The sequence below is a fragment of the Dermacentor albipictus genome, chromosome 4 (genome assembly GCF_038994185.2).
Source record: "Dermacentor albipictus isolate Rhodes 1998 colony chromosome 4, USDA_Dalb.pri_finalv2, whole genome shotgun sequence".
Taxonomy (NCBI): Eukaryota; Metazoa; Arthropoda; class Arachnida; order Ixodida; family Ixodidae; genus Dermacentor; species Dermacentor albipictus.
In genome coordinates, this window is record NC_091824.1 from 96,600,386 (window position 1) to 96,624,614 (window position 24,229).

At 42.7% G+C, this 24,229-nt stretch overlaps 1 protein-coding gene and 1 long non-coding RNA gene across 2 annotated transcripts in view; one reads left to right on the top strand and one right to left on the bottom strand.

Moving 5' to 3' along the window:
- The window catches only part of LOC135911416 (uncharacterized), a 989,518-nt gene that overhangs the window by 12,395 nt on the left and 952,894 nt on the right, over positions 1 to 24,229 (bottom strand). The window lies entirely within an intron of this gene.
- Positions 13,710 to 20,517, top strand: LOC135911406 (uncharacterized). The gene is made up of 4 exons (XR_010567326.1): positions 13,710 to 13,957; positions 14,514 to 14,720; positions 17,704 to 17,917; positions 19,255 to 20,517. It is a non-coding gene; the product is annotated as an uncharacterized lncRNA (long non-coding RNA).

Consider the following 24,229-nt stretch of genomic DNA (forward strand, 5'->3'; position numbering starts at 1 on the left):
TAATAGATATGTGGGTGTCATCATAGTTAATAATTGTTCGACACGGATGAATAAGGTCCTAAAAAGCGATAAGGGCTTATAATAGTCGGAGCAACTCAAGTAAGGTTGATAAGAAACGATAATTATTGATAAGCGTCGGATCAAGTAGGTTAAGGTTGAGAAACACCGATAAGGGTTGATAAGGGTCAAATTATGTTTGATAAGGTAGATAAGGACAGATAAGGATTTATAAGGATTAGATCAATGCGATAAAGTTGACAACGACTGATAAGGCTTAAGGGTAGCATAGAATACGTTAAAGTTAATAACAACTGATAAGTGTTGACATTCAAGTAAAACTCTTGCTTGGGCTAGTTGGTTTATGCTTGAAGTGGTTTCGCAAGGCGCAGAAGACCAGGACTCGAGGAGAACACAAACGACAGGACCGGCGCTACTCGAGACTAGAAAGCTGAGACGGCGATGATAGGACGATGCGACCGAAGAAGTTTTGTGGACGACGTCTTTGCTTGCCGTTGTTCTCCGTAGCATTGTTGATGATAGGTCTCAGCCCCCTTTTAATATAGAGTAGGCGGTCTCGAAGAATATATTCGCGTTAAATTTGACAGCCATTCACAAACACAAAACAACAACAGCAACATAGAAGCATGATAGTGAGTGCAGGAAAGAACGCTGCTCCCTTTGACGTCAACCGCCAGTATCTGCAAGATCGCTTCTTTCTTCCATCACACAATGCCCGCCATCCGGCACCTTGTTTGCGGAGACAAAGGGGCTTTCACGCGTTGTGACGATACCACAGCATGTTGCGGAAACTCGCCCGCATTGTTCGACGAGTACAGAAAGTTTATGGGTGCCTGCTTTACTTTTTTATCTATACTTTTACACAGACCACCACCATCTGCTTGTACGGTTACGGCAACCGCGAGCTAAGTGCCATTGTTCGAAGGCTCACATCAACGCTTACTCGCCTTCCAGGAGGGTGTGGAGGGGAAACTAATGTGTGCACTTGCGCGGCCAAAATTTGGTAATTAAATATCTGCTTAAGTAAGCAATCGGGCGGATGGATTCGGATGTGCTCTCGAACAATGTGTTTCAATGGTTGCTTCTTTTTTTTTTACTTTGGATGAACACGCATGGTGGTTCTGGCACCGACGTGTGTATGGGAAAACAAAGTACATACAATGACTGATAAATCATGAAATTAGTTCAATCTTATTTCAAATAGAAAAAAATTTGCCTGAGCGTAATTCTTTCCTCGCTTTGTGGCATAGTTAGCGCATAATAACCCACAGAGAAGAAATGCATCCTGTCTTTTTTTCTTTATATGATGAGCAATGTGTGAGTAGTGTCATAAATCATAAGTTCTATTATGTCATTTTATTCTGACGCGTTCAATGCCTTGCTCGTCTGATGATCGCTAATTCTATGAGCACTACAAATTGCTTATTTAATGTAACTATTAAATCATGCAGCGGGAAGGCTGACGCAATAGTAAGCAAAACAATGCCTATTACCGTGCGAGCGTGTGTGCGCGCGTGCATGATCTGGTCACGTTCATTTACAAGAGCAATCGCTTTTTGGAAGCCTGAAAACGCGCTCATTCATTAAATGTGTACAGCTCTACAATTTAACTTGTAACAAAGGAAGAAGGCTGTTGAATTTTTTTGTAAATTTACCACATGTAATACTTCTAGTCGTCTTTGACCATATTTACGTTGCGTTTTTGTTTGCAAACTCACCGGCTGGCAGAATCGCAAGTGCTTGAAGTATAGTAGAAAGGTGGTATAGCTTTCGCTACGCCATTGTTCAACACGGAGGTGCTACTGCCTCAGTTTTCGCCGAAACAATACTACACATTTTCACGAACCCTTTTTCTCGTCGCGGATGTCGTTGAGAATGCAGGGATTCGGGCTTTGAGGCACGTCTTGGCTAATCTTATCGAAGACGACTGAAGGGCCTACAAGACATGTTTTATTTATTTATTTATTTATTTATTTATTTATTTATTTATTTATTTATTTATTTATTTATTTATTTATTTATGGTACCCTCAAGGCCCGAAGGCATTACAGAGGGGGGTGGGAAAACGGGAAGCATAGCAATGAAGTACGGAAAATAAACAATGTAGAGTGTTAGTAATTCCTAATTATACAGTACTATGCTATATCTTTCCTAATGTTTGTAAGTACGACAGACAAGTTTCAAGTTTACGAGGCAATAAATTGATAGCAGTAGAAATTCATATAATGTATTAAAGAAGGTATGCACCGAAGGATGTAAAGGAACTAATAAAAAGTACCGTGGTGATAGGTGCAGCTCAACAAGGTCCACTGCAGTAATCTTTAAATTTGACATGGATGCCCCTTCGCACTTATCTGCACGCCAGAGATCCGTTACAATGGTCTCTGAGCAGCTGTATTGCTCTGTGGTTCCTTCTTAGTTAATTTATGACTATGGTCAAACAGTCTGTTATTTATTTTCGTTTTTCGTTTGTGAACGCTTCGGGTTATAACCCCTATTTTCTAAAATCAAACAAGGCGTAGTTTTTTGTAGCAATCTAGCAGAAGACTACATCGACATGCTCAAACATATTGTAGCAACAAGAGTGCGGAATTTATGGTAAACTGACGCTACGCTGCGGATCACAATAAAGCTAATTTTTCTTGGCAAACAACAAAGTGACCCTGTTAGGACAAAATTCTTACTAGTGTTCAAATTGGTTCTAGATTGATAATCATGTCACATGACCATTCTCCGTATGTGACCGACAATACTTTTTGGAGGTTTTTTTTCTAACTAGAGGAGGAACTAGAGGGCATTAAATGGAATATAATAGGGCTCAGTGAAGTTGGGAGGACAAAAGAAGCATATACAATGCTAAAAAGTGGGCACGTGCTGTGCTCCCGGGGCTTAGCGGGGAGACGAGAACTAGGAGTGTGATTCCTGAATAATAAGAATATAGCTGGTAACATAGAGGATTTCTATAACATCAACGAGAGGGCAGCAGGTCTTGGTGTGAAACTTGATAAGAGGTACAAATTAAAGGTCGTAGAGGTCTACGCCCCTACATCCAGTCATGATGACCAGGAAGTCGAAAGCTTCTATGAAGACGTGGAATCGGCGATGGGTAAAGTCATGACAAAGTACACTATACTGATTGGCGACTTCAATGTCAAGGTAGGCAAGAAGCAAGCTGGAGACAAGTCAGTGGGGGCATATGGTACAGGCTCCAGGAATAGCAGGAAATAATTTTTAGTAGAGTTTGCAGAACAGAATAATATGCAGATAATGAATTTCTTCTTCCGCAAACGGGATTGCCGAAAGTGGACGTGGAGGAGCCCGAATGGCGTGTCTAGAAATAAAGTAGATTTTATACTCTGCGCTAACCCTGGCATCATAAAACAGGTGGACGTGCTCATCAAGGTGCACTGCACTGAACCCGAATTAGCTTAGTACTTGAGGAGGGAATGGAAGAAACTGCTACATAAGAAGCCGATCAATGAGTTAGCGGTAAGAGGAAAACTAGAGGAATTTCGGATCAAGCTACAGAACAGGTACTCGGGTTTAACTCAGGAAGATGATCTTAGTGTTGAAGTAATGAACGACAATCTTATAGGCATCATTAAGGAGTGCGAAATAGAAGTCGGTGGTAACTCCGTTAGACAGGATACCAGTTTGCAATCGCAGGAGGCTAAAGATCTGATCAAGAAACGCCAATGTATGAAAGCCTCTAACCCTACAGCTAGAATAGAACTGGAAGAACTGACAGTTAGTCAACGAGCGTAAGACAGCTGACATAAGGAACTATAATATGGATACAATTGAACATGCTCTCAGGAACGGAGGAAGCCTAAACGTAGTGAAGAAGAAACTCGGAATAGGCAAGAATCAAATGTATGCGTTAAGAGACAAAGCCGGCAATATCATTACTAATATGGATGAGATAGTTCAAGTGGCTGAGAAGTTCTATAGAGATTTATACAGTTCGAGTGGTACTCACGGCGATAATGTCAGTAGGAATAGTCTAGAGAAATTTGACATCCCACAAGTAAAGCCGCAAGAAGTAAAGAAAGCCTTGGGAGCTACGCAAAGGGAGAAAGCAGCTGAGGAGGATCAGGCAACAGCATATTTGTTGAAGGATCGTGGGCAGGTTGTTCTAGAAAAACTGACTACCCTGTATACGCAATGCCTCATGACCTCGAGCGTACCGGAATCTTGGAAGAATGCTAACATGATTCTAATCCATAAGAAAGGGGACGCCAAAGACTTGAAAAATTATGGGCCGATCAGCTTATTGTCCGTTGCATACAAAGTATTTAATAAGGTAATCGCAAATAGAATCCGGAACACCTTATACTTCTGTCAACCAAAGGACCAGGCAGGATTCCGTAAATGGCACTCAACAATAGACCATATTCACACTATCAATCAGGTGATAGAGAAACGTGCGGAATATAACGAACCCTCATATATAGCTTATTTATTTACCCACAGCGCCAAGGCATTACAGTAAAAGCGAGAAAGCGAGAATTACGAGAAAGCGTTTGATTCAGTCAAAGCCTCAGCAGTCATGGAGGCATTACGGAATCGGGGTGTAGACGAGCCGTATGTAAAAATACTGAAAGATATCAATAGCGGCTCCATAGCCACCGTAGTCCTGCATTAAGAAAGCAACAAAATCCCAATAATGAAAGGCCTCAGGCAGGGAGATGTGATCTCTCCAATGGTATTCATAGCGTGCTTCCATATCGAGGTATTAAGAGACCTCGATATGGAAGAATTGGTCAGGGGAACAATCGCAATGCATGCTCACTGACCTGGAGAGGCTAAATAGAATGGTGGGTCTAAAAAATAATCTGCATAATACTAAAGTAATGGTTAACAATCTCGGAAAAGAACAGCAGTTTACGATAGGTGGCGAGGCACTGGAAGTGGTGAGGGAATACACCTAGTTAGGGCAGGTAGTGACCGCGGATCCGGATCGTGAGACTGAAATAATCAGAAGAATAAGAATGGACTGGGTTGCGTTGGGCAGATGGTCTCAGATCATGAACAGCAGGTTGCAATTATTCCTCAAGAGAAAAGTGTATGACAGCTGTGTCTTACCAGTACTCACGTACGGGGCTGAAACATGCAGGCTTACGAAAAGGCTTCTGCTTAAATTGAGGACGAGGCAACGCACTATGGAAAGATGAATGGTGGGTGTGACGTTAAGAGATAAGGAGAGAACAGATTCGATGAGGAAACAAACGCGAGGTAATTACATCTTAGTTGAAATCACGAAAAATAAATGGGCATGGGTGGGACATGTAATGAGGAGGGAAGATGACCGATGGTCATTAAGGGCTGCGGAATGGATTCCAAAGGAAGGGAAGTGTAGCAGGGGGCTGCAGAAAGTTATGTGGGTGGATGTAATTAAGAAGTTTGCAGAGACAACATGGCCACAATTAGCACACAACCGCTGTTCATTGGAGAGGCCTTTGCCCAGCAGTGGGCGTAACCAGGCTGATGCTGCTGCTGATGATGAAAAGCTAAAGCGAGTCGAAACGTGTCACCAGGCGTGCTATAACTATATCGGCTCATTTATTTATTTATTTATTTATTTATTTATTTATTTATTTGTTTGTTTGTTTGTTTGTTTGTTTTGTACCCGGACGGGTTTACACATTCAGTAGGGATGGACGAACAACAAAAATTGGAGGATGCTTAAGCTTCGCCTTCAAGAGTGGAACGCGATAGCGTTATCGCATCCCGTTCGTACCGCCTACTCAAACGCGCTACGCCAGCCAAACGTCGCGATCGGCAGAGATAGCCGGGCCCCGACGCGCCATGAAGGCGGACGCGGTCATGGGGAGAGTTGCGCGCCACGTGTCGGGGCAACGCCGTACATTGCGAGGAGGGGGTCTTCTGCGTTTGACGCAAGATGGCTCTGCGTGTGTGCAGAGCGCAGAAGAAATTTAGCGGAAACGTACTTCGCTACTCGTGAAACTGCGACTTCTGTAAGTTACATGGTCATAATTACCGATATACACCGCAGTATAACTTTCTACGGCACGTTTCTAAGGCAACATCGCATTCAATAGAGGTGATTTTGTCCCATTTTGAAGGAACTCTCTCGTGGCTGAGTGGTAGCATCTCCATTTCACACTCCGGAGATCCTGGTTCGATTCCCACCAGCCCATCTTGCAAGATGTTTTTTTATTTATCAAGTGCCTTCTAGGATTTATCACTCACGGCCAACGCCGCTGACGCTGATGCCGACGACACCGGCTTTTCTGCGACACGAGCTCCTTAACGCTGTCGCGTTAAAAACGTACACATAAAGAACATACACAATATGCATCATATACAACAGCAGAAGATTTGTAAGACTAGACGTGTGATAGCAGTACTGCTTAGCTAAGGATCTCTTTGCGAATGCCCGCACAAAATGCAAAGCATTTCGAGCGCTGTCATGCAAATTCAATAAAAAAGCTTTGAAAAGGAATGTATCCACGATGGAAGTGGCTGACTGCAGAGGGTGATCGGTGGTATAGACGTTCTCGAATTGAAAGCACGTATGTTACCATATTCCAGCGAGGGACATCATCCTTTTCTTCTTGCTCAATGTTACGTAAAACAAGATGGTGATGGGTGAATGAAATGATGACGAAGGTCATTATTATGATAGTATATTTGAGGAAAATAATAATGTGAGCTTTCTTACAACGAGTAAAAAAGTTGGAAACATCAAGATTGATTTTAATTGCGTAACATTCGTAGTGCAGTCTGATACAATAAAATAGTTCGTGCGGTTCTGCACTGCCTACGGTTAATTCATTAGTCTTATTTCGTCAGGTTCCCGTATTGGTAATACATACTCTAACTGTGGCCGAATATAAGCAGTATCAAATAATTTCTTAACAACATGGAGTCATGAAATATCCCGTTCAATATAATCTAGTTCCCTTTTTTTGCCCTATGCCGTGATAATTTCAGTATAATGTTTGCAAAATTATCTATTACAATTGTTAACTCTGAGACGAAACAAGTTCTAGACGAAACAAGACGAAACAGGTTCTAGAGCGGTGTCATTGAGGAACAAGTGGAGAATAGTTAATGAAGCAACGTGAAAGGTGCATAGATTAATGTTTAGTAATTTTTGATTTCAACTTCCAAGAATGTCCCATAGTAACAACGTTATTCTATTCGCGCTGAGAACAAGCAACATCATCGTCATTATGTTCTGGTATATCACACAGTCGTCGGTGAGCAAGCAGACTTTTTAGGAAAGGTTATTTGGTAATTAAAAAATGAAGATAAGAAATAATAACGGTCTTCGTACAAAGCCATGCGAAACTCATCAGAAAATGGGCTCAATCAATGCGTGAAAATGTTTAACAGTGACGAAATGAGTATGGTTGGTTAGAAAAGCGGTATACCAGTCGAAGATGTTAGGGTCGAGAATAAGATGCCTAACCTGAAGAAGAAGTAAGGCATCACTAATTTTATCAACCATCTTGGAGAAATAGAAGAAAAGGCAGTCTTGCTTAATTCCAGATTCTACAGCCTGAAGCACGTCATTAGTGAAAATCATTATAATACGGACAGTGAACTGAGCAAATTGGTATTGATTGATGTTGAAAAACCTTGCTCTAGAAAAGTCGGAGGCAACGGAGAGAGGAAAGACACTTTATTGTTCAAAATAATTTTTGTGGAATGGTCGGACCCCTTTAGTGCAAGGGTCCTTATGGCCCTTGGCCTGTCTGGCCTGTCCACTTGGCCTGTCTTATGAAGGGCTGTTGTCCCGCCAGGTCTGAGCTGTTAGCTGTGCCTCCAATTGCTCCATTATGTGGTGTGTTTTGTCGAACGGTTGCGATTCAAAGTGGCATGTAATATGTTGTAGTGTTGGTGTGCCGCCGCATCAAGGGCAGTCGGGATTGTAGCGAGTGGGGAACATGGCGCTTTCTAATCAAAGTGATGGAATACACCGGTGTGAATTATGCACTAGCTGGCGCCTTCCTCTCCCTTGAGTTCTGAATGAGAGGAGGGCATTTTTTTCTGGTTGTACGCTGGTGAGGGGGAATCTGCCGGGCAGTCTTTGAATTAGGTTTATTACGGTGGCTTCCCAGGACCATCCCAGTTGAGTCCGGCCGGTTAATATTCCCTCGGGCTAGCGAATCGTCCATTTCGTTCCCGTCCAGGCCCGCGTGTCCTGGGAACCACATGATCCGGTGATGATGGGCACATTTTGTCGGTATTATTGAGCGACTTGTTTAGGTCACGTGGTCCTTGAGAAGCAAGCGAGATGTTTCTGGTGAGTCTGTGATTATGGGGACAAAGGAAGAACGTGGTGTGTTCCATGTGTGCTTTTTTCGCTTGTCTTCATCTTCTCTAGCGCTAAATTTTCAGCACGAGAACTAGTACCTGAGTTTTGCAGGTAAAATTCTTACAGTAACCTTTTGCTGCTTTGTGAAAAACAGAATATTTTCTAGAAATGTTTCTACGTGAGGATATTCCATAAAATTTCGCATAAGCGTGCGCCACTAAAATTCATAAATCATCGTAGTCATCAATATGAGGGAAATAGGATGGTAGCTATGCGGATGAAGAGTTTCACCAGGCCTGTGCAGTAGCATTATTTAGCCGTTACCAAGCGTTCTAAACGTTCCCACGTTCAATGGACTGCGAAAAAATGTCGCATAGATTGATGGAAGAGTATTGAAGTGTGTGTGTGTTTTTTTTTAATTTGAAATGTATTCTCCGTGTGCCATAGGACTCTGTTGAATAAAATTACTTAAATTCTGCTGTTTTACTTGCCGAAAAGAATAAATATGATTATGAGGCATGCAGTAGGGGGAGTGCACAGAAAAGCTGCGACATACTGCTTCAGTGTGCCTGAAGGCCCTCACACGGCAGCTGTACACACTGCGATGGGCATACAACATAAAGACAGTACTGTTTTAACAGATATAAACACAAAATGACGAAGAAAAAGCGATCTACAATATACAACATGAGAAACACTCGTCCTTTAACATATGTAATTCCAACTCAATTGTAAAAGAAAGACGAACAGCGCTATGTCATCGACACACCGAAGATGTGCTAATAGCATATCCTACATTGTATATACAGCCAAAAACTAATACTGCTGTAAACATGCCTAATATGATCAGAAAAAGCATTGAGCGCCATGAATATGACATGCAGCAATCAATATAAAGAAAAGGCTTTTTACCCCTCTATTATCTACTTATTCTTGTTTATAAAAATGCGCTCTAACTTGTATTCGGGTTAAAATACTTACAATTACATTTTTTGGACCCAAATAAACGTGAAGGTAAGGTGAATCGTAACGACTGCTTGAGGTTGTTTGTGCACCTTAATGGTACCAGCCAACTGCCCTGGTCGTGACTATTCACATTCCTTTTTGCGCGTTCAAGCCCGGATGTGCATTGTAAAAATGCTCCGAAATATTTGGGGGCTAAGGAAAAGCAAAACAACTGGAGGAATTGTCATAACAGTGTTGTCTCGGTCATCTGCCCGGGGAATCCATGCTGACAATCAGCAAGGATGTTATTTTTTTGTAGGAAAGAAAACTGTCAGTGCAGTGATAACGCATCTCTAAAACCTGTTTCATGCTACAAATATATTGTCGTTTACATCCACTCTAACCTTTCCTGGAATACATACATTGCACACGTAATAAACAACGCTAATATATCATTAGGCTGTTTTCAATTCAATTTCCCACGTGATTCACAGTCACCCAAGCTGACGTTTCCAAATCCTAATCCGATATAAACTCTACTCGCCACGGTGGCTTAGCGGCTATGATGCTGCGCTGCTAAGCACGAGGTCGAGGGATTAAATGCCTGGTGCCTGCAATATCTATGGGGACGAAATACAAGAATGCCTGTTCCCGTGCATTGGTGGCACATTAAACATTCTCTGGCGGTCAAAATTTATCTGAAATCCCCCACTACGGCATATCAAATCGTGGTTTCGGCACGATATGATATTTTAACTTTAATCGAACTTTAATGTAAACTTGAATACCCACCCCAAGTTTGAGATTCCAATGTGTACCTAATGTATTTAGTACCAATTATGCAAAATAATCTCAACCAATTTATTATATTCAAGTACAGCACGACAGCAAGCATCCGCACAATGAAGTATAATCTGGGGTTGCCATCTTTAGCGTCGAGCAATAAACTCTGGCATTTCTCCCTCTCTTTCACAAACTATTTAATCATCTTTTACAGCGCAACGAGGTTCTTTTTCCGCCCCATCACATGACATCTTGGCTTGATGGCCAAATCAAATTTACCATTTATATTCTTCGCGTTCTTCCATGTTTTCGTTCCGCCACCTGAAGTGAGCAATGGCGTTTCCTAGATTGTTGTCGTCATAAAGAGACTAAGCGCTCCAAGCACATTTATGCGATTTGGAGTGTAAATTTCTAGTGAAAATTAACAGTAATATGTGCATTTCATGGGGTCACGATGATCATACGAATTTTATACTTAGAACTAACTATATATAATGTATCTTGCTCTGTCATTTGCTGATTATGTATACTAGTTGTACTTTGTTGACTTATTTGTCCCCGTGTAGTTGTGCTTATGATATACTGAACTTTTTTCCCCGCTCACTTCTGCAATGCCTCTAGGCCTCAGGGTATACTAAATAAAGAAATAAATGAACAAATAACTAGATAACACCTGTATGTCACCGCGTCACTAATTGAAGGTTGCAGAGAAGCACATGCCTAACCTCTATCAAGAAACTCCATTTCGGTGTCCAAAAGGCAAGCCAAGGACTGACTGACACACTAGAAACCTGTTTTGTTAAAGGGATGAACATCTACCAGCTCACATGATTGCTTATCTCATTGCTGGAGAAACAAGAAAGCTTAATAAATACAGGCAATTAAACCCCGGCCTCAGAGGCCACATTTAGATGGGGGCGAAATGCAAAAACTCCTGTCTGCCGTCCATTGTGGGTACGTTAAAGATCTCCTGGTGGTCAAAATTGATTCAGAGTCCCCCACTATGGTGGGCCTCAAAATCAAATCGCGGTTTTAGTACGCAAAATACCAGAATTAAATTCATTTCAATTAAAGTAGGCATGCAGTCACAGCTTCTGCAACGCACAGCTGGCTGATAATATGATGTATACCTATGAGCAAAAGTATACGGAACAGGGATTGCGAGATAAAGCCGATTTTTTCCTCCGCCTGCGAATACAACTTGAAACTGGGGACTGCAGTCCAAACTTTCCAGTCCAGAATTTTCCAGTCTAGTCAACAATTTCAGTTTGTGCAAGCTAACTGCACAGAATTTGTTGTTTTTCCGAGACCCCGTGGTTCGTATACTTTTGCGCACGGGTGTACCTTTTAATAAACTAAGAAAATGGCCCACGTAAGCAGAACGACTGAAGATAGAAAACACATTACTAGCATGAATCAAAACTCACTTTCGTAATGTTTTTTTTTGTCTAAATGGGCTGTCCTACCTTGAGCGACAAGTCACTCTTTGAATAAAAGTTTACTCATCATCGTCAACTCAATGAATAGAAAGGGGGAAAGTCCTACGTACGTCCAGCAATGCATTGACTCCATTTTCTACATGGGGAATCGGCAGCATTGCCGCGTCCCCAGAATTCACGACTACGTATAGAACAATAACTGAAACAAAGCCAACAACACGTGCAATATCAACGTGTATAGCAATGATTTCTGCAAGTACGCGTGTTCCAGTATGTGCTGACGTGAAGATCTTTCTTGATTACGGACGTAGTGCACTAGGCTACTGCGTACGATCGGCGGCCAGATCAAATAGTAGCACCATTACTGTCGCGGAGACAGTTGAAGAAAAAAGAACAAGCTGACGAAGGTGGTCAAACAATGGAACAGCACCTCCCGAGGCAACAAGCCGATGGAGAGGTAAGCCGAACGTAAGGGCCGTTGCCCGGCACGTGACACATCACGCACTCGAGACAGCCAGTGTGAAAGCATCGGATATAAGAGAAGGAATAAGGATAAAAGGCAAAAGAATGCGCTAAATAAATGGCAAAATCGGAATGCAAACAACAGCGACATGAGTGCCCCAGTGTAGAGGGTGTACTTATTGCCCTTCGTCGTGACGTGTTCAGCAACTGCGCAGTCTTCCTCTTTTCCTGCCGACCGAGCGGAGCTCATAATCTATAACGTCGTGAGGGCAGAGGTCATTAGTCTTTCGCTGCAGTTGTTCGCAGTCATTGTTGTGCGCAAACAGAAGGATATGAAGTGTCGAGAGAAGGCTCACGGTTACGATACGAAAAGCCTTAGCACTCATGGGTTGGCCGGATTGGTGAGCAAAATTGGACCTTTCTAGTACATGCATGTGTCCTCTCGTGCAACATTCTACTAGCAATATGTAAAAAATAACGCAAAAATAAAACAACAGCAGCATGGATTGATATTGGTTATATTTTCTTCTATAGACGATGAACGCTTGGAGGAGTCTACCTGCAGCTCATAAGAATATCCAGCCTTCCGTAATTTCTTTTTCGGCGATACGAAATGATGCGTCCTGAAATTGAAATGGCTGATGACAGAGTAAGGATGGCAGGGCAAGGCGACTCTACGCTGGTAATTTAAGGGACTCTAAAGGTATCATTGTATTTAAAATGGTCCATTGCAAGTATGCGTAGAAACATTCCGGTCAAAAAAGCTATGCTCCAGAAACACTAAGGAAGAAGAGCAAGATTAGTCTCCTATATAATCGATGCTCTGACCTGTTAGTAATATACCTTCGCTATAATTGTCAAAGCAACGATGCAAGTGTAACTACAGATATCTTTAATTATTGCTGCCATTTGAGAAACATAACACGACGCTTTGAAAGACTGCATGAGATTGCATGAGACTGCATGAGACTGCAAGACTGCATGAGACTGCAGGACTGCAAGTTTAATAAATTGCGTAATTGAATAAAACATTTTCTATTTCAACTTTCTGCCAGCTCTTATACGGTTTCACCAAGTTACGTTCCCGTGCAGCGCATTTACACTTCCTGAAGAATGATTCGGTTTGCTCACTTCATTTAACAATCAACCGCCTGCATTCATTCGTTTGCAAAGTGAGGCGCACCGATAAATACGACAATCAAGACATGCCCACTTATGATTAGCATGCTCTCGTGAGCATTCGCAGCACCTTTTTCAACACTACCACTAACTTCCCATGGCGAAAGCTACCCGCACCTTCCTTATCCCGATATTTTTTATATATTAAGCAAGCTCCTAACAAAATTTAAAGCACTGGTGGTAAAATATCTTCGGTCAGTCGTTTCTAGCAAAGTCCAAAATTTGTCATATTGTAGCGTATCATGCCTGCGTGATACGTGCCATAGCGTATGATAGCGTGTAAAGCGTATCAAGACTACGTAACAGTCACAGAACGCAAAAAACACCGATGTGCAGCGTATGTTGAAGCAGGCCAAACAGGCCGATTGGGACAAAAGCGATAAGTAGTGTACGAAGCTGACGAAAGAAACACACAGAGAAAGTAAACTGCCATGAGTATCGATTTGTGTTAGCGTGGGAAGGCCGGCCCAGCCCTCGTCCTTCTCCGTGGTCCGTGTCTGGTGGAGGCGCTGGCGTCGCTCGCCGCGAGGGTGCGCTAGCGCCGGGGACCCGAGGCGCGCAAATAGAGACGTAGTCCGCGCAGTTGAAGCCGGCGCGCGAGGTGTCCCGCGTGGTTTGGCAAGTGCCGGCGATGCGCAAAAGCGCGCTTTCAGTTTATGCAGTCGCAGCAACGTGAACGTCAGCCTATAAGCAAGGCAAGAACATCGGAAGACGCGTGAGAATTTCTCACCGGAGAGCTCTTGTTACTGTCTGGCGTCGTAGCTGCGAATGAAAACTACCTGCCAAAACTTGCAAACCGGCATGGTCGTCCTGCACAGCGCCTCGTCCGAAGCGATCCAGAGTGGTGAGTAGCAGCCGAGACGAGACCTTTTCTTTTAATAACGGCACTACGTGCAATCGTGGACACAAGGCTAGGGATTGCGAGGAAATCCGCTAAAGCAATGCTGTTAATTCGGGGAATGCCTTTGCTCCCGAGAGCGTTGGATCACTAGGAGACGACTTGGCTGTTCTATCTGTTGTTTTCTGCAGTCGGCGAATCGTTGACCAACAGCGTGCAAACGATATCGCGCACTAAGTTCATAAACTAGTGACTCGTTTTCGCTTTTGTTTTCTCGCATTGCACTTTCATTTGGAGCATGTTGTTTGGATAACCCCACTGTATTGCGCCTCCTTACGTCTTGGGCACCGCAGCGATACTTCGATTGCCGGAAGAGAAAATAATGTCTAGTGCCTGACAACACTTTTTGTCCTTTCCATTAATGCCGCTGCGAGCTTCCCAGAGCCAAGTTATTTTCATTGACTGGGTCGTGTACCTTGGCTGTCAAGTTTTTATGGCCAAGAAACTGAGAATCACACATTGTTTGTTTTTTTCTTTGCCTTACTTTCACGCCGCAAAGCAGATCTGCTTCTGGATGACCAACAGGAACAGCTGGCAGCTGACCACCTTCGACAACACTTTGAGAGGCTGTTGCGAGGGAAAATGAAAACAAAAGCTTTCCATTCAAAATTCTTCCCTGCGTGTGATAAACGCAACGGCAAGCATATGGTGCAATTCCACTGTCATCCGTATGGTGTGGTGGGCACGAAGGACAGGGACATTGGATGAGGTGAGTCTAAGTTGCACCTCTTTGATTACACGTAAAATGTTTTTGTGAACACGTGAAATATTTCATGGGACGCCTTTAATTTTGATGTTTTTGGAAGAAGAATAGAAATATATGTCGCTCCTGATATGCTTATTTTACAACATGATATGGCCTTTCTTTATTGAATTTCACCTTCTACGCGCAAATGAAACGACCACTCAATAGAAAGCTGAGTCGCCTTGTTTTTTTTTTTTGGTTGTAGCGAAACCGACATGGAATCTTTTTACTTCAAACAGTCATTTTATTGGCAGTTTATATTTAATACTAACGCAAGTAGCACAAATTCGAGCACTGATACGTATTAGGCTCAACGTAGAAACGAAGTGCCCAAGAATATCGATGCGAGAAACTCTTGCTCATTTTGGAATGTGCGCTTTCAGCGTTTTACGTTTCCTTGTCCTCAACCAATAAAACCGCCTTTTTATTACTCTTTATATTCCATAAATGCGTAGGTTAGACGCTCTGCAAATATGTACATTATTTTCACGACGAGGGGATAGTCCATTTTTGATACATTTACTACCTGACAGTGAATATGGGCAAAAATAAGAAGCTTCAATGTAAAAAAAAAATGCAGCAAAATTTCTGGAACGAATGTACGGTCACACTTTTTGCTCAGCATTTAATGTTCACTTCCAGGATAAACTTACCGCACCAAATGCACAACATAATGCCCTACAATGCTGAAAGCCTGGCTCGTACTATGGCAGTATGCAAGCTTGTTAGTTCCCGAGGGTTTCTCTGACAACAGTAGCGTCGCCAGCCCGCACTTGACCGACGAAAATGCGAGCACGAAGCTTTACACTGGCATTAATGTAATTTATCTCATTTGTCTCTGTAGTTGCTTATTGCAAAGACGTTTTCTATTTAAAGAAACCCTCATTGTAATTAAGTTCTAAATGACCAATGTCAGTTCACTTCATCTCTTAATTGAAATACTTTCGCATAATTGTATGTTATTGTGCTAATATGAAATGCTAAAGTCATGCGAAAAAGTCCTGTGGTATTTCGCGTTGCAGCAACCTGCATGTAGTATGCTACGCTAAGAATTTCAAATAAGAAAGTTATGTATTAGAGCGGTGTTCACAAAAAGCTCAAGTACACAGGAATTGTTTGTCATGGAGAATCTTAGCCTATCGTTATATTGGACGTATTAGCAAAGCTGACGAGCAATGGCACACAGCACTTACGAACAAGAAAGCTGTGTCGATTTGGCGCTAGGAGCCAATGTTTGTGGCGCTGAATGAATTAAATTTAAAAGGATCGCTATGCATTAATCAATAACTGACATGACATTGTTTTGCTATTCACCCTCATGGAAGTTGGCGCAACTCCTAAAGGTTGTTATCCTAAAAGTTACTGCGAAATTTGTGAGGGTTGGAAGCTTTTTGTTTTCACGCGTAGAGATTTATGAGCAATTTCAGAGTATTTTATTTCGGATTGCTCAGATGGTCCTTCATTCGTCCTTCATTCCGCCAATAGTTTCGCTATTTTTCATGATGTATAGCGGTATGCGGGAGACATAAATAGGTTCGGTCATATCAAATTAGACGCAAGGTGCTGAATATTATGGCAATGTCGTGTTAGTGCATCGTGCAGGACAGCACCGCTTTGCCAACTCCCAAAATTACTACACATGCCTACATTTACTGTTCAGGACACAAGGGATGTTATTTTTAAGAAGGAAGGTTGTGGGCGCATTGCGGAGGGGCCGGCAGGGGGCACCCTGGCCGGCTTACATCCGTATCACGGCGCATGGACAGAAATGCATGGACCGATCTCGGAGAGAGTGCAATACCGGGCTAACTCGCGGCGGAGGTGAAGCTGGCTTCAAGCACTGCACTAACTTCAAGAAATAAATTTAATATCCGCAGTTAAAATAGAACCACAAAATTCGGCGTTATAAGAGAAGTTAAATATATATATATATATATATATATAATTAGAAAGTGCACTTTGTTTAGCAAGTTGGCCTTCACGCGCTTTTGTTTTAAAGACCGTTGGACGGATAATGAGATGGGGAATGAGTGTGGCAATGGCGCATGTGCATGTTGCCTGGGCTTCTGTGGTTACAACGTCACACGCGTCGGGAGTGCTGCCGCGGCTGCAGCAGCGGTTGCGGCATATGCATGCGAGATGCTGGGCCATGGCGGTGCTTGTGCCGGCTTAGTGTGGTGCCATAGTAAACAAACTATGATTTCCTAATGTTTGTAGCCAATGTATGCATGCTAAGCAGCTTCGCTGGTAATGTACTTTCTTTTTTCATCGCCACCTTATAAAAATAACAATATCTTTCGGGATGCAATACTGCGGAAATTTTTATGTTATTTAATGTAATGCACGTCACTGCTCAGAGGAAAATTATTGTTCTTTTTTCTTTTGAATGACACAGCTATAAAGGTTCAAAGAACGTGAAAAATTGTGCATTATTCCACGTGTGTTACGCACATTCTTTCTTTAGAGCGTATCTCGAGAAACAAATCATGGCCTAGTGTTTGGGGCACTGGGCTGCTATACTTGAAGGACGTTCCTTTTTCTTATTGACAAATTTGAACCAACTTGTCCACACAAATGGTAGATTCAACTGGTTGTTCGAGCACTCAAGACTGCTCTGGTGTTGTGCTTTACATTTAGGTGGCCATAAAGAAGTCCCCAGAACACATTTACCTAGTCCACTCAAAGCACTGCGCTTCAGCTTGGAGTGCTCGGAAGAATTGTCAAAATTAGTGCTCACCTTTGAGCTAGGAATGCGACCAAGATCTGATAAAATGTCGGCTGCGTAGCTCCTGGATTGCTTTTGGGGGAACTGAGCGTTCAGCTTAGCTAGGAACTTTCTCTGACTCTAGTTTTGAGAAGGTTCTGCATAGCTGCAAATGGACGCAAACAGTCGTAGGAACGGTGCCTTACCATACAGTGCCTTACGAGTAATTGGAAAAACTTGCAGATCTGCTTCTGGCTGATTGAAAACAACTGCTGGGTACTGATTGCTGCCTGTGACACATTCCGAGCTGGTGCTGAGGAGCAGCTGCGCACTCACATGAGCCACCTGAATGCCCTGCACTCACCTCAGAAGCACTGCGGCAAGCATATGGTGTAACTGTAGGAGAAGGGTTACGGAAGGGATGCTGCAGGCATTGCCATGGAGGCCATCAACTATGGTACGTGTGCTTATCGTGTGTTCGGTGTTTGCTTGACTAAACTTTTTTGTCAAATTTCTGTCAAATGCCTCATATCACTAGTTTGTAAATAATCATTCGAAATATTTTTTACACTGCCTTCGTTGCCTACTACAGTAAAATTTACGCTGGTTATAACGGACTTGCGTACAACAGCCTGTCGGATATAACGGACCGTATGTCAGCCTTAGTTTCTTCTACCTATCTTATTAATGCAACAAAGTTAACTTTTAATGGACTGTGTTAAAGCGCACTATCATGCTACAGTAAACAATATTAGCAGCAATGTTTTTCAAAATCGTGTGTGTTAAACGGGATTTCAGCCCTCGAAAAGGGCTGACAACTGACTTGCTAGGGTCAACCGACGATCGCAGCTCAATATCGAGCGCACGAGGGAGGAAGGTGGGGTGGGAATGCGCCGTTTTTTTTCACGCGCGAGCCACGGGGGAGAGGTGACAGGTTTGATTTCTGGCAACCACACCTACCTGATGTAGGTGTGAAACTGGAATGTCCGTGTACTTTGATTGGGTGCACATTATAGAGCCTGAGGTGGTCAAAATCAAGCGATATATCTTTGTAGCAATTGCTATGAACGGGTGGATGTCTGATTTTCCCTTAATTAATGAATTAGTTAATCAAGCCATAGACTTCGCTATGGCATCTGTAAAAGCCAAGTCATTTCTTTTGGTAACCGCTCTGGGTGAATCATAGAACCAAATTGGGTTGAGTTGGATGCAAGGGCAGGCTACATGTGCAAGACAAAGCTAGGTTTTTTGAATGAGATATAGTTCTTTGTGTGTTTAACAGCCTGCTCTACATTTTGTAAAGTATGAGGTGGGCTGACTTTCATTGTACAGCTGTGGTTACCCAGCGGCGTTTTTGAAAATTGGATAAGTGTGCCAAAAACAGGGATGGGTTATTTTGGGGGGGGGGGGGGTGGAGCAACTCTCAGTATAATAGTTGCCTCTCGAAGAATAATAAAAATTTTTATTGCATTTGGTGTTAACAGATCTTCGAACTAGATGCATCACAAATCATACTAAGAATTGCTGCTGCTGATTTCTGATTTTATTTTATTAATCTAACCTGCAGCCTACCAAATTAATAAATCCTATTTGGAAACATCTTCAGTGCTTTAGACTGTTAAGGTGATCATGAAGTAACGTTGGAAATCTAGTCATCCAGAATTTTAGCCTAACTGATGTATACTTAGTCCACAGTGCAGCTTATCAGAGTTATTCTTGATTTTGAAATGAGTATATTGTATTTAAATTTATTTGTCCCAGTGACCCTTTTCTTGCTTACCTTTCACTCCCAAGGTTGGTGCTGCGATCTCAATGACCTACATCACAAGCGAGACCATTGTTTCTGTGGGCACGGGGCCAACCTACGTCGACTTGAAAACGATCAACGCCAAGGCAGTGGGGCATGCACTCATTAAGTAGACGGCACTGGTGAAGCTTGGCAGCCTTTCTTCCCTGACCTGGCTACCCTTTCCAGCTTTTCCTTCTTGAGATAGTAGCAGTTTTGTTGAGAGTACCACATTTTCCTTCATTTTGTTAGGGAAAGAAGCCTTGTTATGTCAAGATTTTTCGTGGTGTTTTTGTGTTTACACGTAAATTTTGAACAACCGGAAGGATCATTGTTTTTTTAAAACAATGTTTTCGATAGTTACTTATGCTACACATGTGTTAATTTTGTTACATTCCTTTGATAATACGCTTAGTCGTTCCATCATTTGTTGAGGAATTCACACCTATTGCGCTAAGCTTCCATTTATGTGGGCAACTGTGAGCTCTGTCTACTAAACTTGGCCACCTAAATTTGTTTGTTATGGGCTTTCACGTCATTTTCTCGTGCTTTTTGCTCAACACTAAAAAAATAATTATATATGATTATTTGTACAGCGTTTGTTCTTAGCTTTCTACCTTTTATCTATAAACATTTTTTGTCTGTTTGATGTTTAATTTTAACTCTCAGTATCTTTACCATCATAGCCATGCCTAAAGGCTATAATTGTTGCACCTTTATTATTTTCCAATATTTCATTGCAATGGAAATGCTGTGTCGAGTGGCCCCAGATTGATTATACTCTATAATATGCATAGCTCATTTTGGCTACAAACCTCACCAGAACCTATCTGCGGTATTTCACAAACATTGTCATGTTGTGCTGGGAACACTATAATTAGTTACGCTTGACTTTAGTAGCGGTGATAATATGTACCTGGAATTAAATAAGTGTTTTACTCTATAAGAAGCTTCTTGATTCATTATGGTTGCTTATCTTTAGGTCTAAACACTGCTTGAACCTTGAGACCATTTCTTGGCAGGAATAGCATGCGGAATAAATAGAAATGCTACTTTGGCGTGTGTTCAAGGTGATTTATTTATGTAATGGTTCAGTTCCAGTTCATGGGAATAAAAAGCTATAACAGCTTGCGAAACAGTCCACGTTGTTGAACCAGACCATCGCGGTGCAGTGGACCCTCAGGATCATATGTTGTCATGTCACAATTATTGCATCCCAGTTATTCATGAATGTGTAAACACTGATGGAATTATAACAGTGCCTTTCTTTAAGCGATCTGGCAGCTTGCACTAAAATTGTGTGGAAGAGCATAAACTGCTGTCTGCGTATGATCGGGGTGCAAGCCCTGCATTGCGTTTTCATACCATCATGTCATGTCGGGTGATAATTATCAAACAGTAATAATAAACATGTGGTTCACAAAAATTCAAAAAGAATATTGCAAGTGCATTCTAGTACGAGTGCTTACCGCTGCTAGGAACATCAAAGGCAAGAGAGAGAGAGATGAATCGAATGTCTCATCCAGTTTCGTCTCCGTTGTGCTGAAAACACGTTCGGACGAAATATTTACTGGTACCGTATTTGCTTGCAATCTAACTTTCATATTGCACGTGTCTGTACAAAGTACCTAGCATCGCGGTTGCCACTCATCTGCAAACCCAAATGCTGCTTCCTTCAGTAGAGTTTATTGGGGGCCCCCATGACCCCCTCTGGATCCGTCAATGACCCCATTGTGCTTCTAGCTACAGCAAACAGACACTTGGTAGCATACAGCCTGTAAACTGGCTGGCGGCAGTGTGAAAATGATAAAGCATTGGCGTCGTTGTTTACTTTTATGTTGCGAGGGATCAGCCATATGACGCTTTAAGCTGTAATGCTGTCCATTGGCTTAGCACAATAATAAAAAGGATATCTTTTAGTAGCAGGCAGTAGTTGCACTGATGCTTTGTTGCTTTCACACGTTGCTATATCGGCCATTTGTACAAGGCAACTACTATCCACGATAGCGCACTGACCTTGACATTGCACTACTGAACTTGAAGTCGCCAAATTGATCCTAGCCGTGGCAGCACCTTTTGAGGAACGTTAAAGAACCCCAGGCAGTGGCATCATTAAAGGGGACAGACTGCACTGGGTGCAGCCTATTAAGCGGCAGCTGTGCTGTGGTCGCCACTCGAGCCGCCTTTGTTTTCTCGGCGGCTTGTAGCCGAATGCGGTAAACGTCTGTGCCCTGAGAAGCTGAAGGGGCCAATGAAGAGAATGAGCTGTTGGCTTAGAGTTTGCATTTCTAACTGCGGAATTTCTGTAACGTTTAACATATGTGACATGTCAAACTGCCACCATGTTGTCTTTATTTTTTAATTTTTAACAGAAATAAATGCTGAATTACAGGCAGACATACGAGTGTTGCCTTTTTAGATTATTTCACATTGACGCTACAAAAGGTATCTAAATATATAGAAAGGAGTAGAAAGAAAAGTGAGTTGGGAAAGGGAGTAATATGCTGAGCAGCCATACTGGGTGCCGGGAAGCCGAGTGACTCCACTGACCCCAGGTAGTCACAATTAATCGGGAGTACCTGCTACGGTACGCCCTTGTGAGCGCAAGGTGCATGTGCAATGTATTAGTTGCAGTAAGCCTTCAACTGAGCTCTGATTTCATGTAGGGAAGGCAATCAGCTTCTATGTTACACCAAAGCTTCTTTTCTCTGTTAAGGGTAATAACTCCGAAAAAAGGGGCAAGAGGAGAAAAGTAATGCACCAGAAAATCGCTAAGACCTCGTGTGGGAGAGTCCACATGATGAACGTGTGTTTCACTAGCCTCATAACATTGCTTTCTAGTGGACGTACTTTTTTCTTTTAATAAACTGTTTATTATTGCGAGAAACGTTAGTGGTAGTTCTTTGTTTTTTGCACACAGAACATTTAGTCACATTCCCATGGCAAACGGCTTTGACATTACAGTAACAGCAAGGTGTGTAGTAAATCAACTAAAGAATAAGCCTGCAAAGCAGCCATGCTCAAATGAGAACTTGTGAGTGGCCAATTGAAAAAGTATTGCTTACTAAGAATGTACTTCCACGGTGCAGATCGGTATGCATGGATGAAAGATAAGTGTTGGTCTGTTTTAATTTTTCCTGGCATTGCTCTTGCCACAGAGGCGACGGCACAAAAGCTACTTTACGCTTTAATGGTAGAACAAAATGGAAGTTTTTCTGTTTTTACTTCATGCTACAGTCACCCAGCAGGTGATAATAGCTGCCATGATAAATTATTCACAGCATAAGTCTCTGGTACATGATGTCTCCAGTGCTCTACAAATAACCCACTCTGATATTCAAGTTGAATTACAAATACAATTTTCGCATGAGGGATCGACATTGAGCTAGTTGGTGTTGTATATTTGGACGGGGTAAACAGTGCATAAGACGAGGACACATAAAAGAACAACACAAGCGCTGACCAAGCAAAGGAGCATGGCAGTTGGATGAGACGATGAGGCTTGAATACACGGAGAGGCTGTTGCAGTGCCACAAGGGTTTTACCCTGTCCAAATATACAACGCCACCTAGCCCAACGTCGATGCCTCATGCAGTTCATTCCTTTTACATCGGGCTCTTTTCTCTTGTGTCACTGCAACCGCCTCTCCATCAAGCTAAAATTGTAATGTACGACCTACACACAATATACAGACATAATAGCGCCTTATTGTAATTTTAATATACGTGAAAACATAATTCTGTTACACGAGAACTCAAAACAAACCAATTTTTCAGCGTTTCTACTATTCATGGACCGACCACGGCGTCCGCCATTTGCGCGTGCCGGCGCGCTAATATCTTGTGAGGCCGCGGAGCAGTGCGCCCGGTTCCTTGCAGCACCTCCAGGTGGTGCTCACCTTCGCCGCATCACGGCCCACGCAAGAGGCTGTATTTCTACCAGAAGGACCACCTTCGCGTATCGTATTTGCCGCCAGTTCCCTGGTAAAAACTACGTTTACATACGCCGGGAAGCACGAGAAGCCGTCAGGGATCTTTGATTGCTATCGGGTTCCACTCTTACAGGCAAAGCTTAAGTGCCCTCCAAATTGTTTTCTATGTGCTTCTATTCTTTGACCTACATATACATACGGTGGTCCTGCCTTCGTGAGAAGAACGATTACTCTGATGAACGCAGGACCACCTGCTGAAATGCCAGTAAAAGTATCTCTCGTATGGTTGACACATATATCCGCGAGAAGGAGGGAAAGCCGAGGGTCTCGAATCTCTCTAATCATGACCATAAAACCAACGGACAATGAAGCCAAGGAAAGCACAGATGAAGTCAGCCGCCACAGTTGAAATTGAAATCTAGAATGGAAAGAAGAAGGAGAAATGAATGCGGACGAAAAGATAACATGCTGCCGGGGGTATCCAAACCCACAACCACCGTATTACTTGAGCGTCGCACTACGATTTGTGCTACGGTGACGGAACAAAGCAGACGACTGCAGCAGTAGAGGATGCAAAAATCACGAAAAACACGGTGGGCAATAACTATATTTTCGCCTGAAAGGTGAAGCATTGATTGCGATAGTAAATAACTAAACAGCTATAAGAAGTAAGGTTAGCAGTTTTATCGGCCATACAAATTTCAGTAAGCATTCGCCTACTAAATAAATATTAAAGTATGGTCTTATCGCACGCACAGGCAAACTAAACGCATCTTACTCGATTACAACAGAAAACTCGCTGCCAGAACAATGGCGCGATGAAGAGCGGCAGCAGCGGCGAAATAAACGCTTCAGTCTGCCTCTAGCTTTAACGCGTCCCCGAAGCTGGAAATTACGCGACTTTTTACACTAGGCGCGCGAGAACAGAGCGCACACGAAGCCATAAGAGATCGCTGATCCCTAGCCATTGTATCCCGCTGCAAATTAACTGCAAGATAGGGCGCAGTGGCGGCTCCATTTAGATTCGATGCGCAGCTGACCGGTCCCTTTCC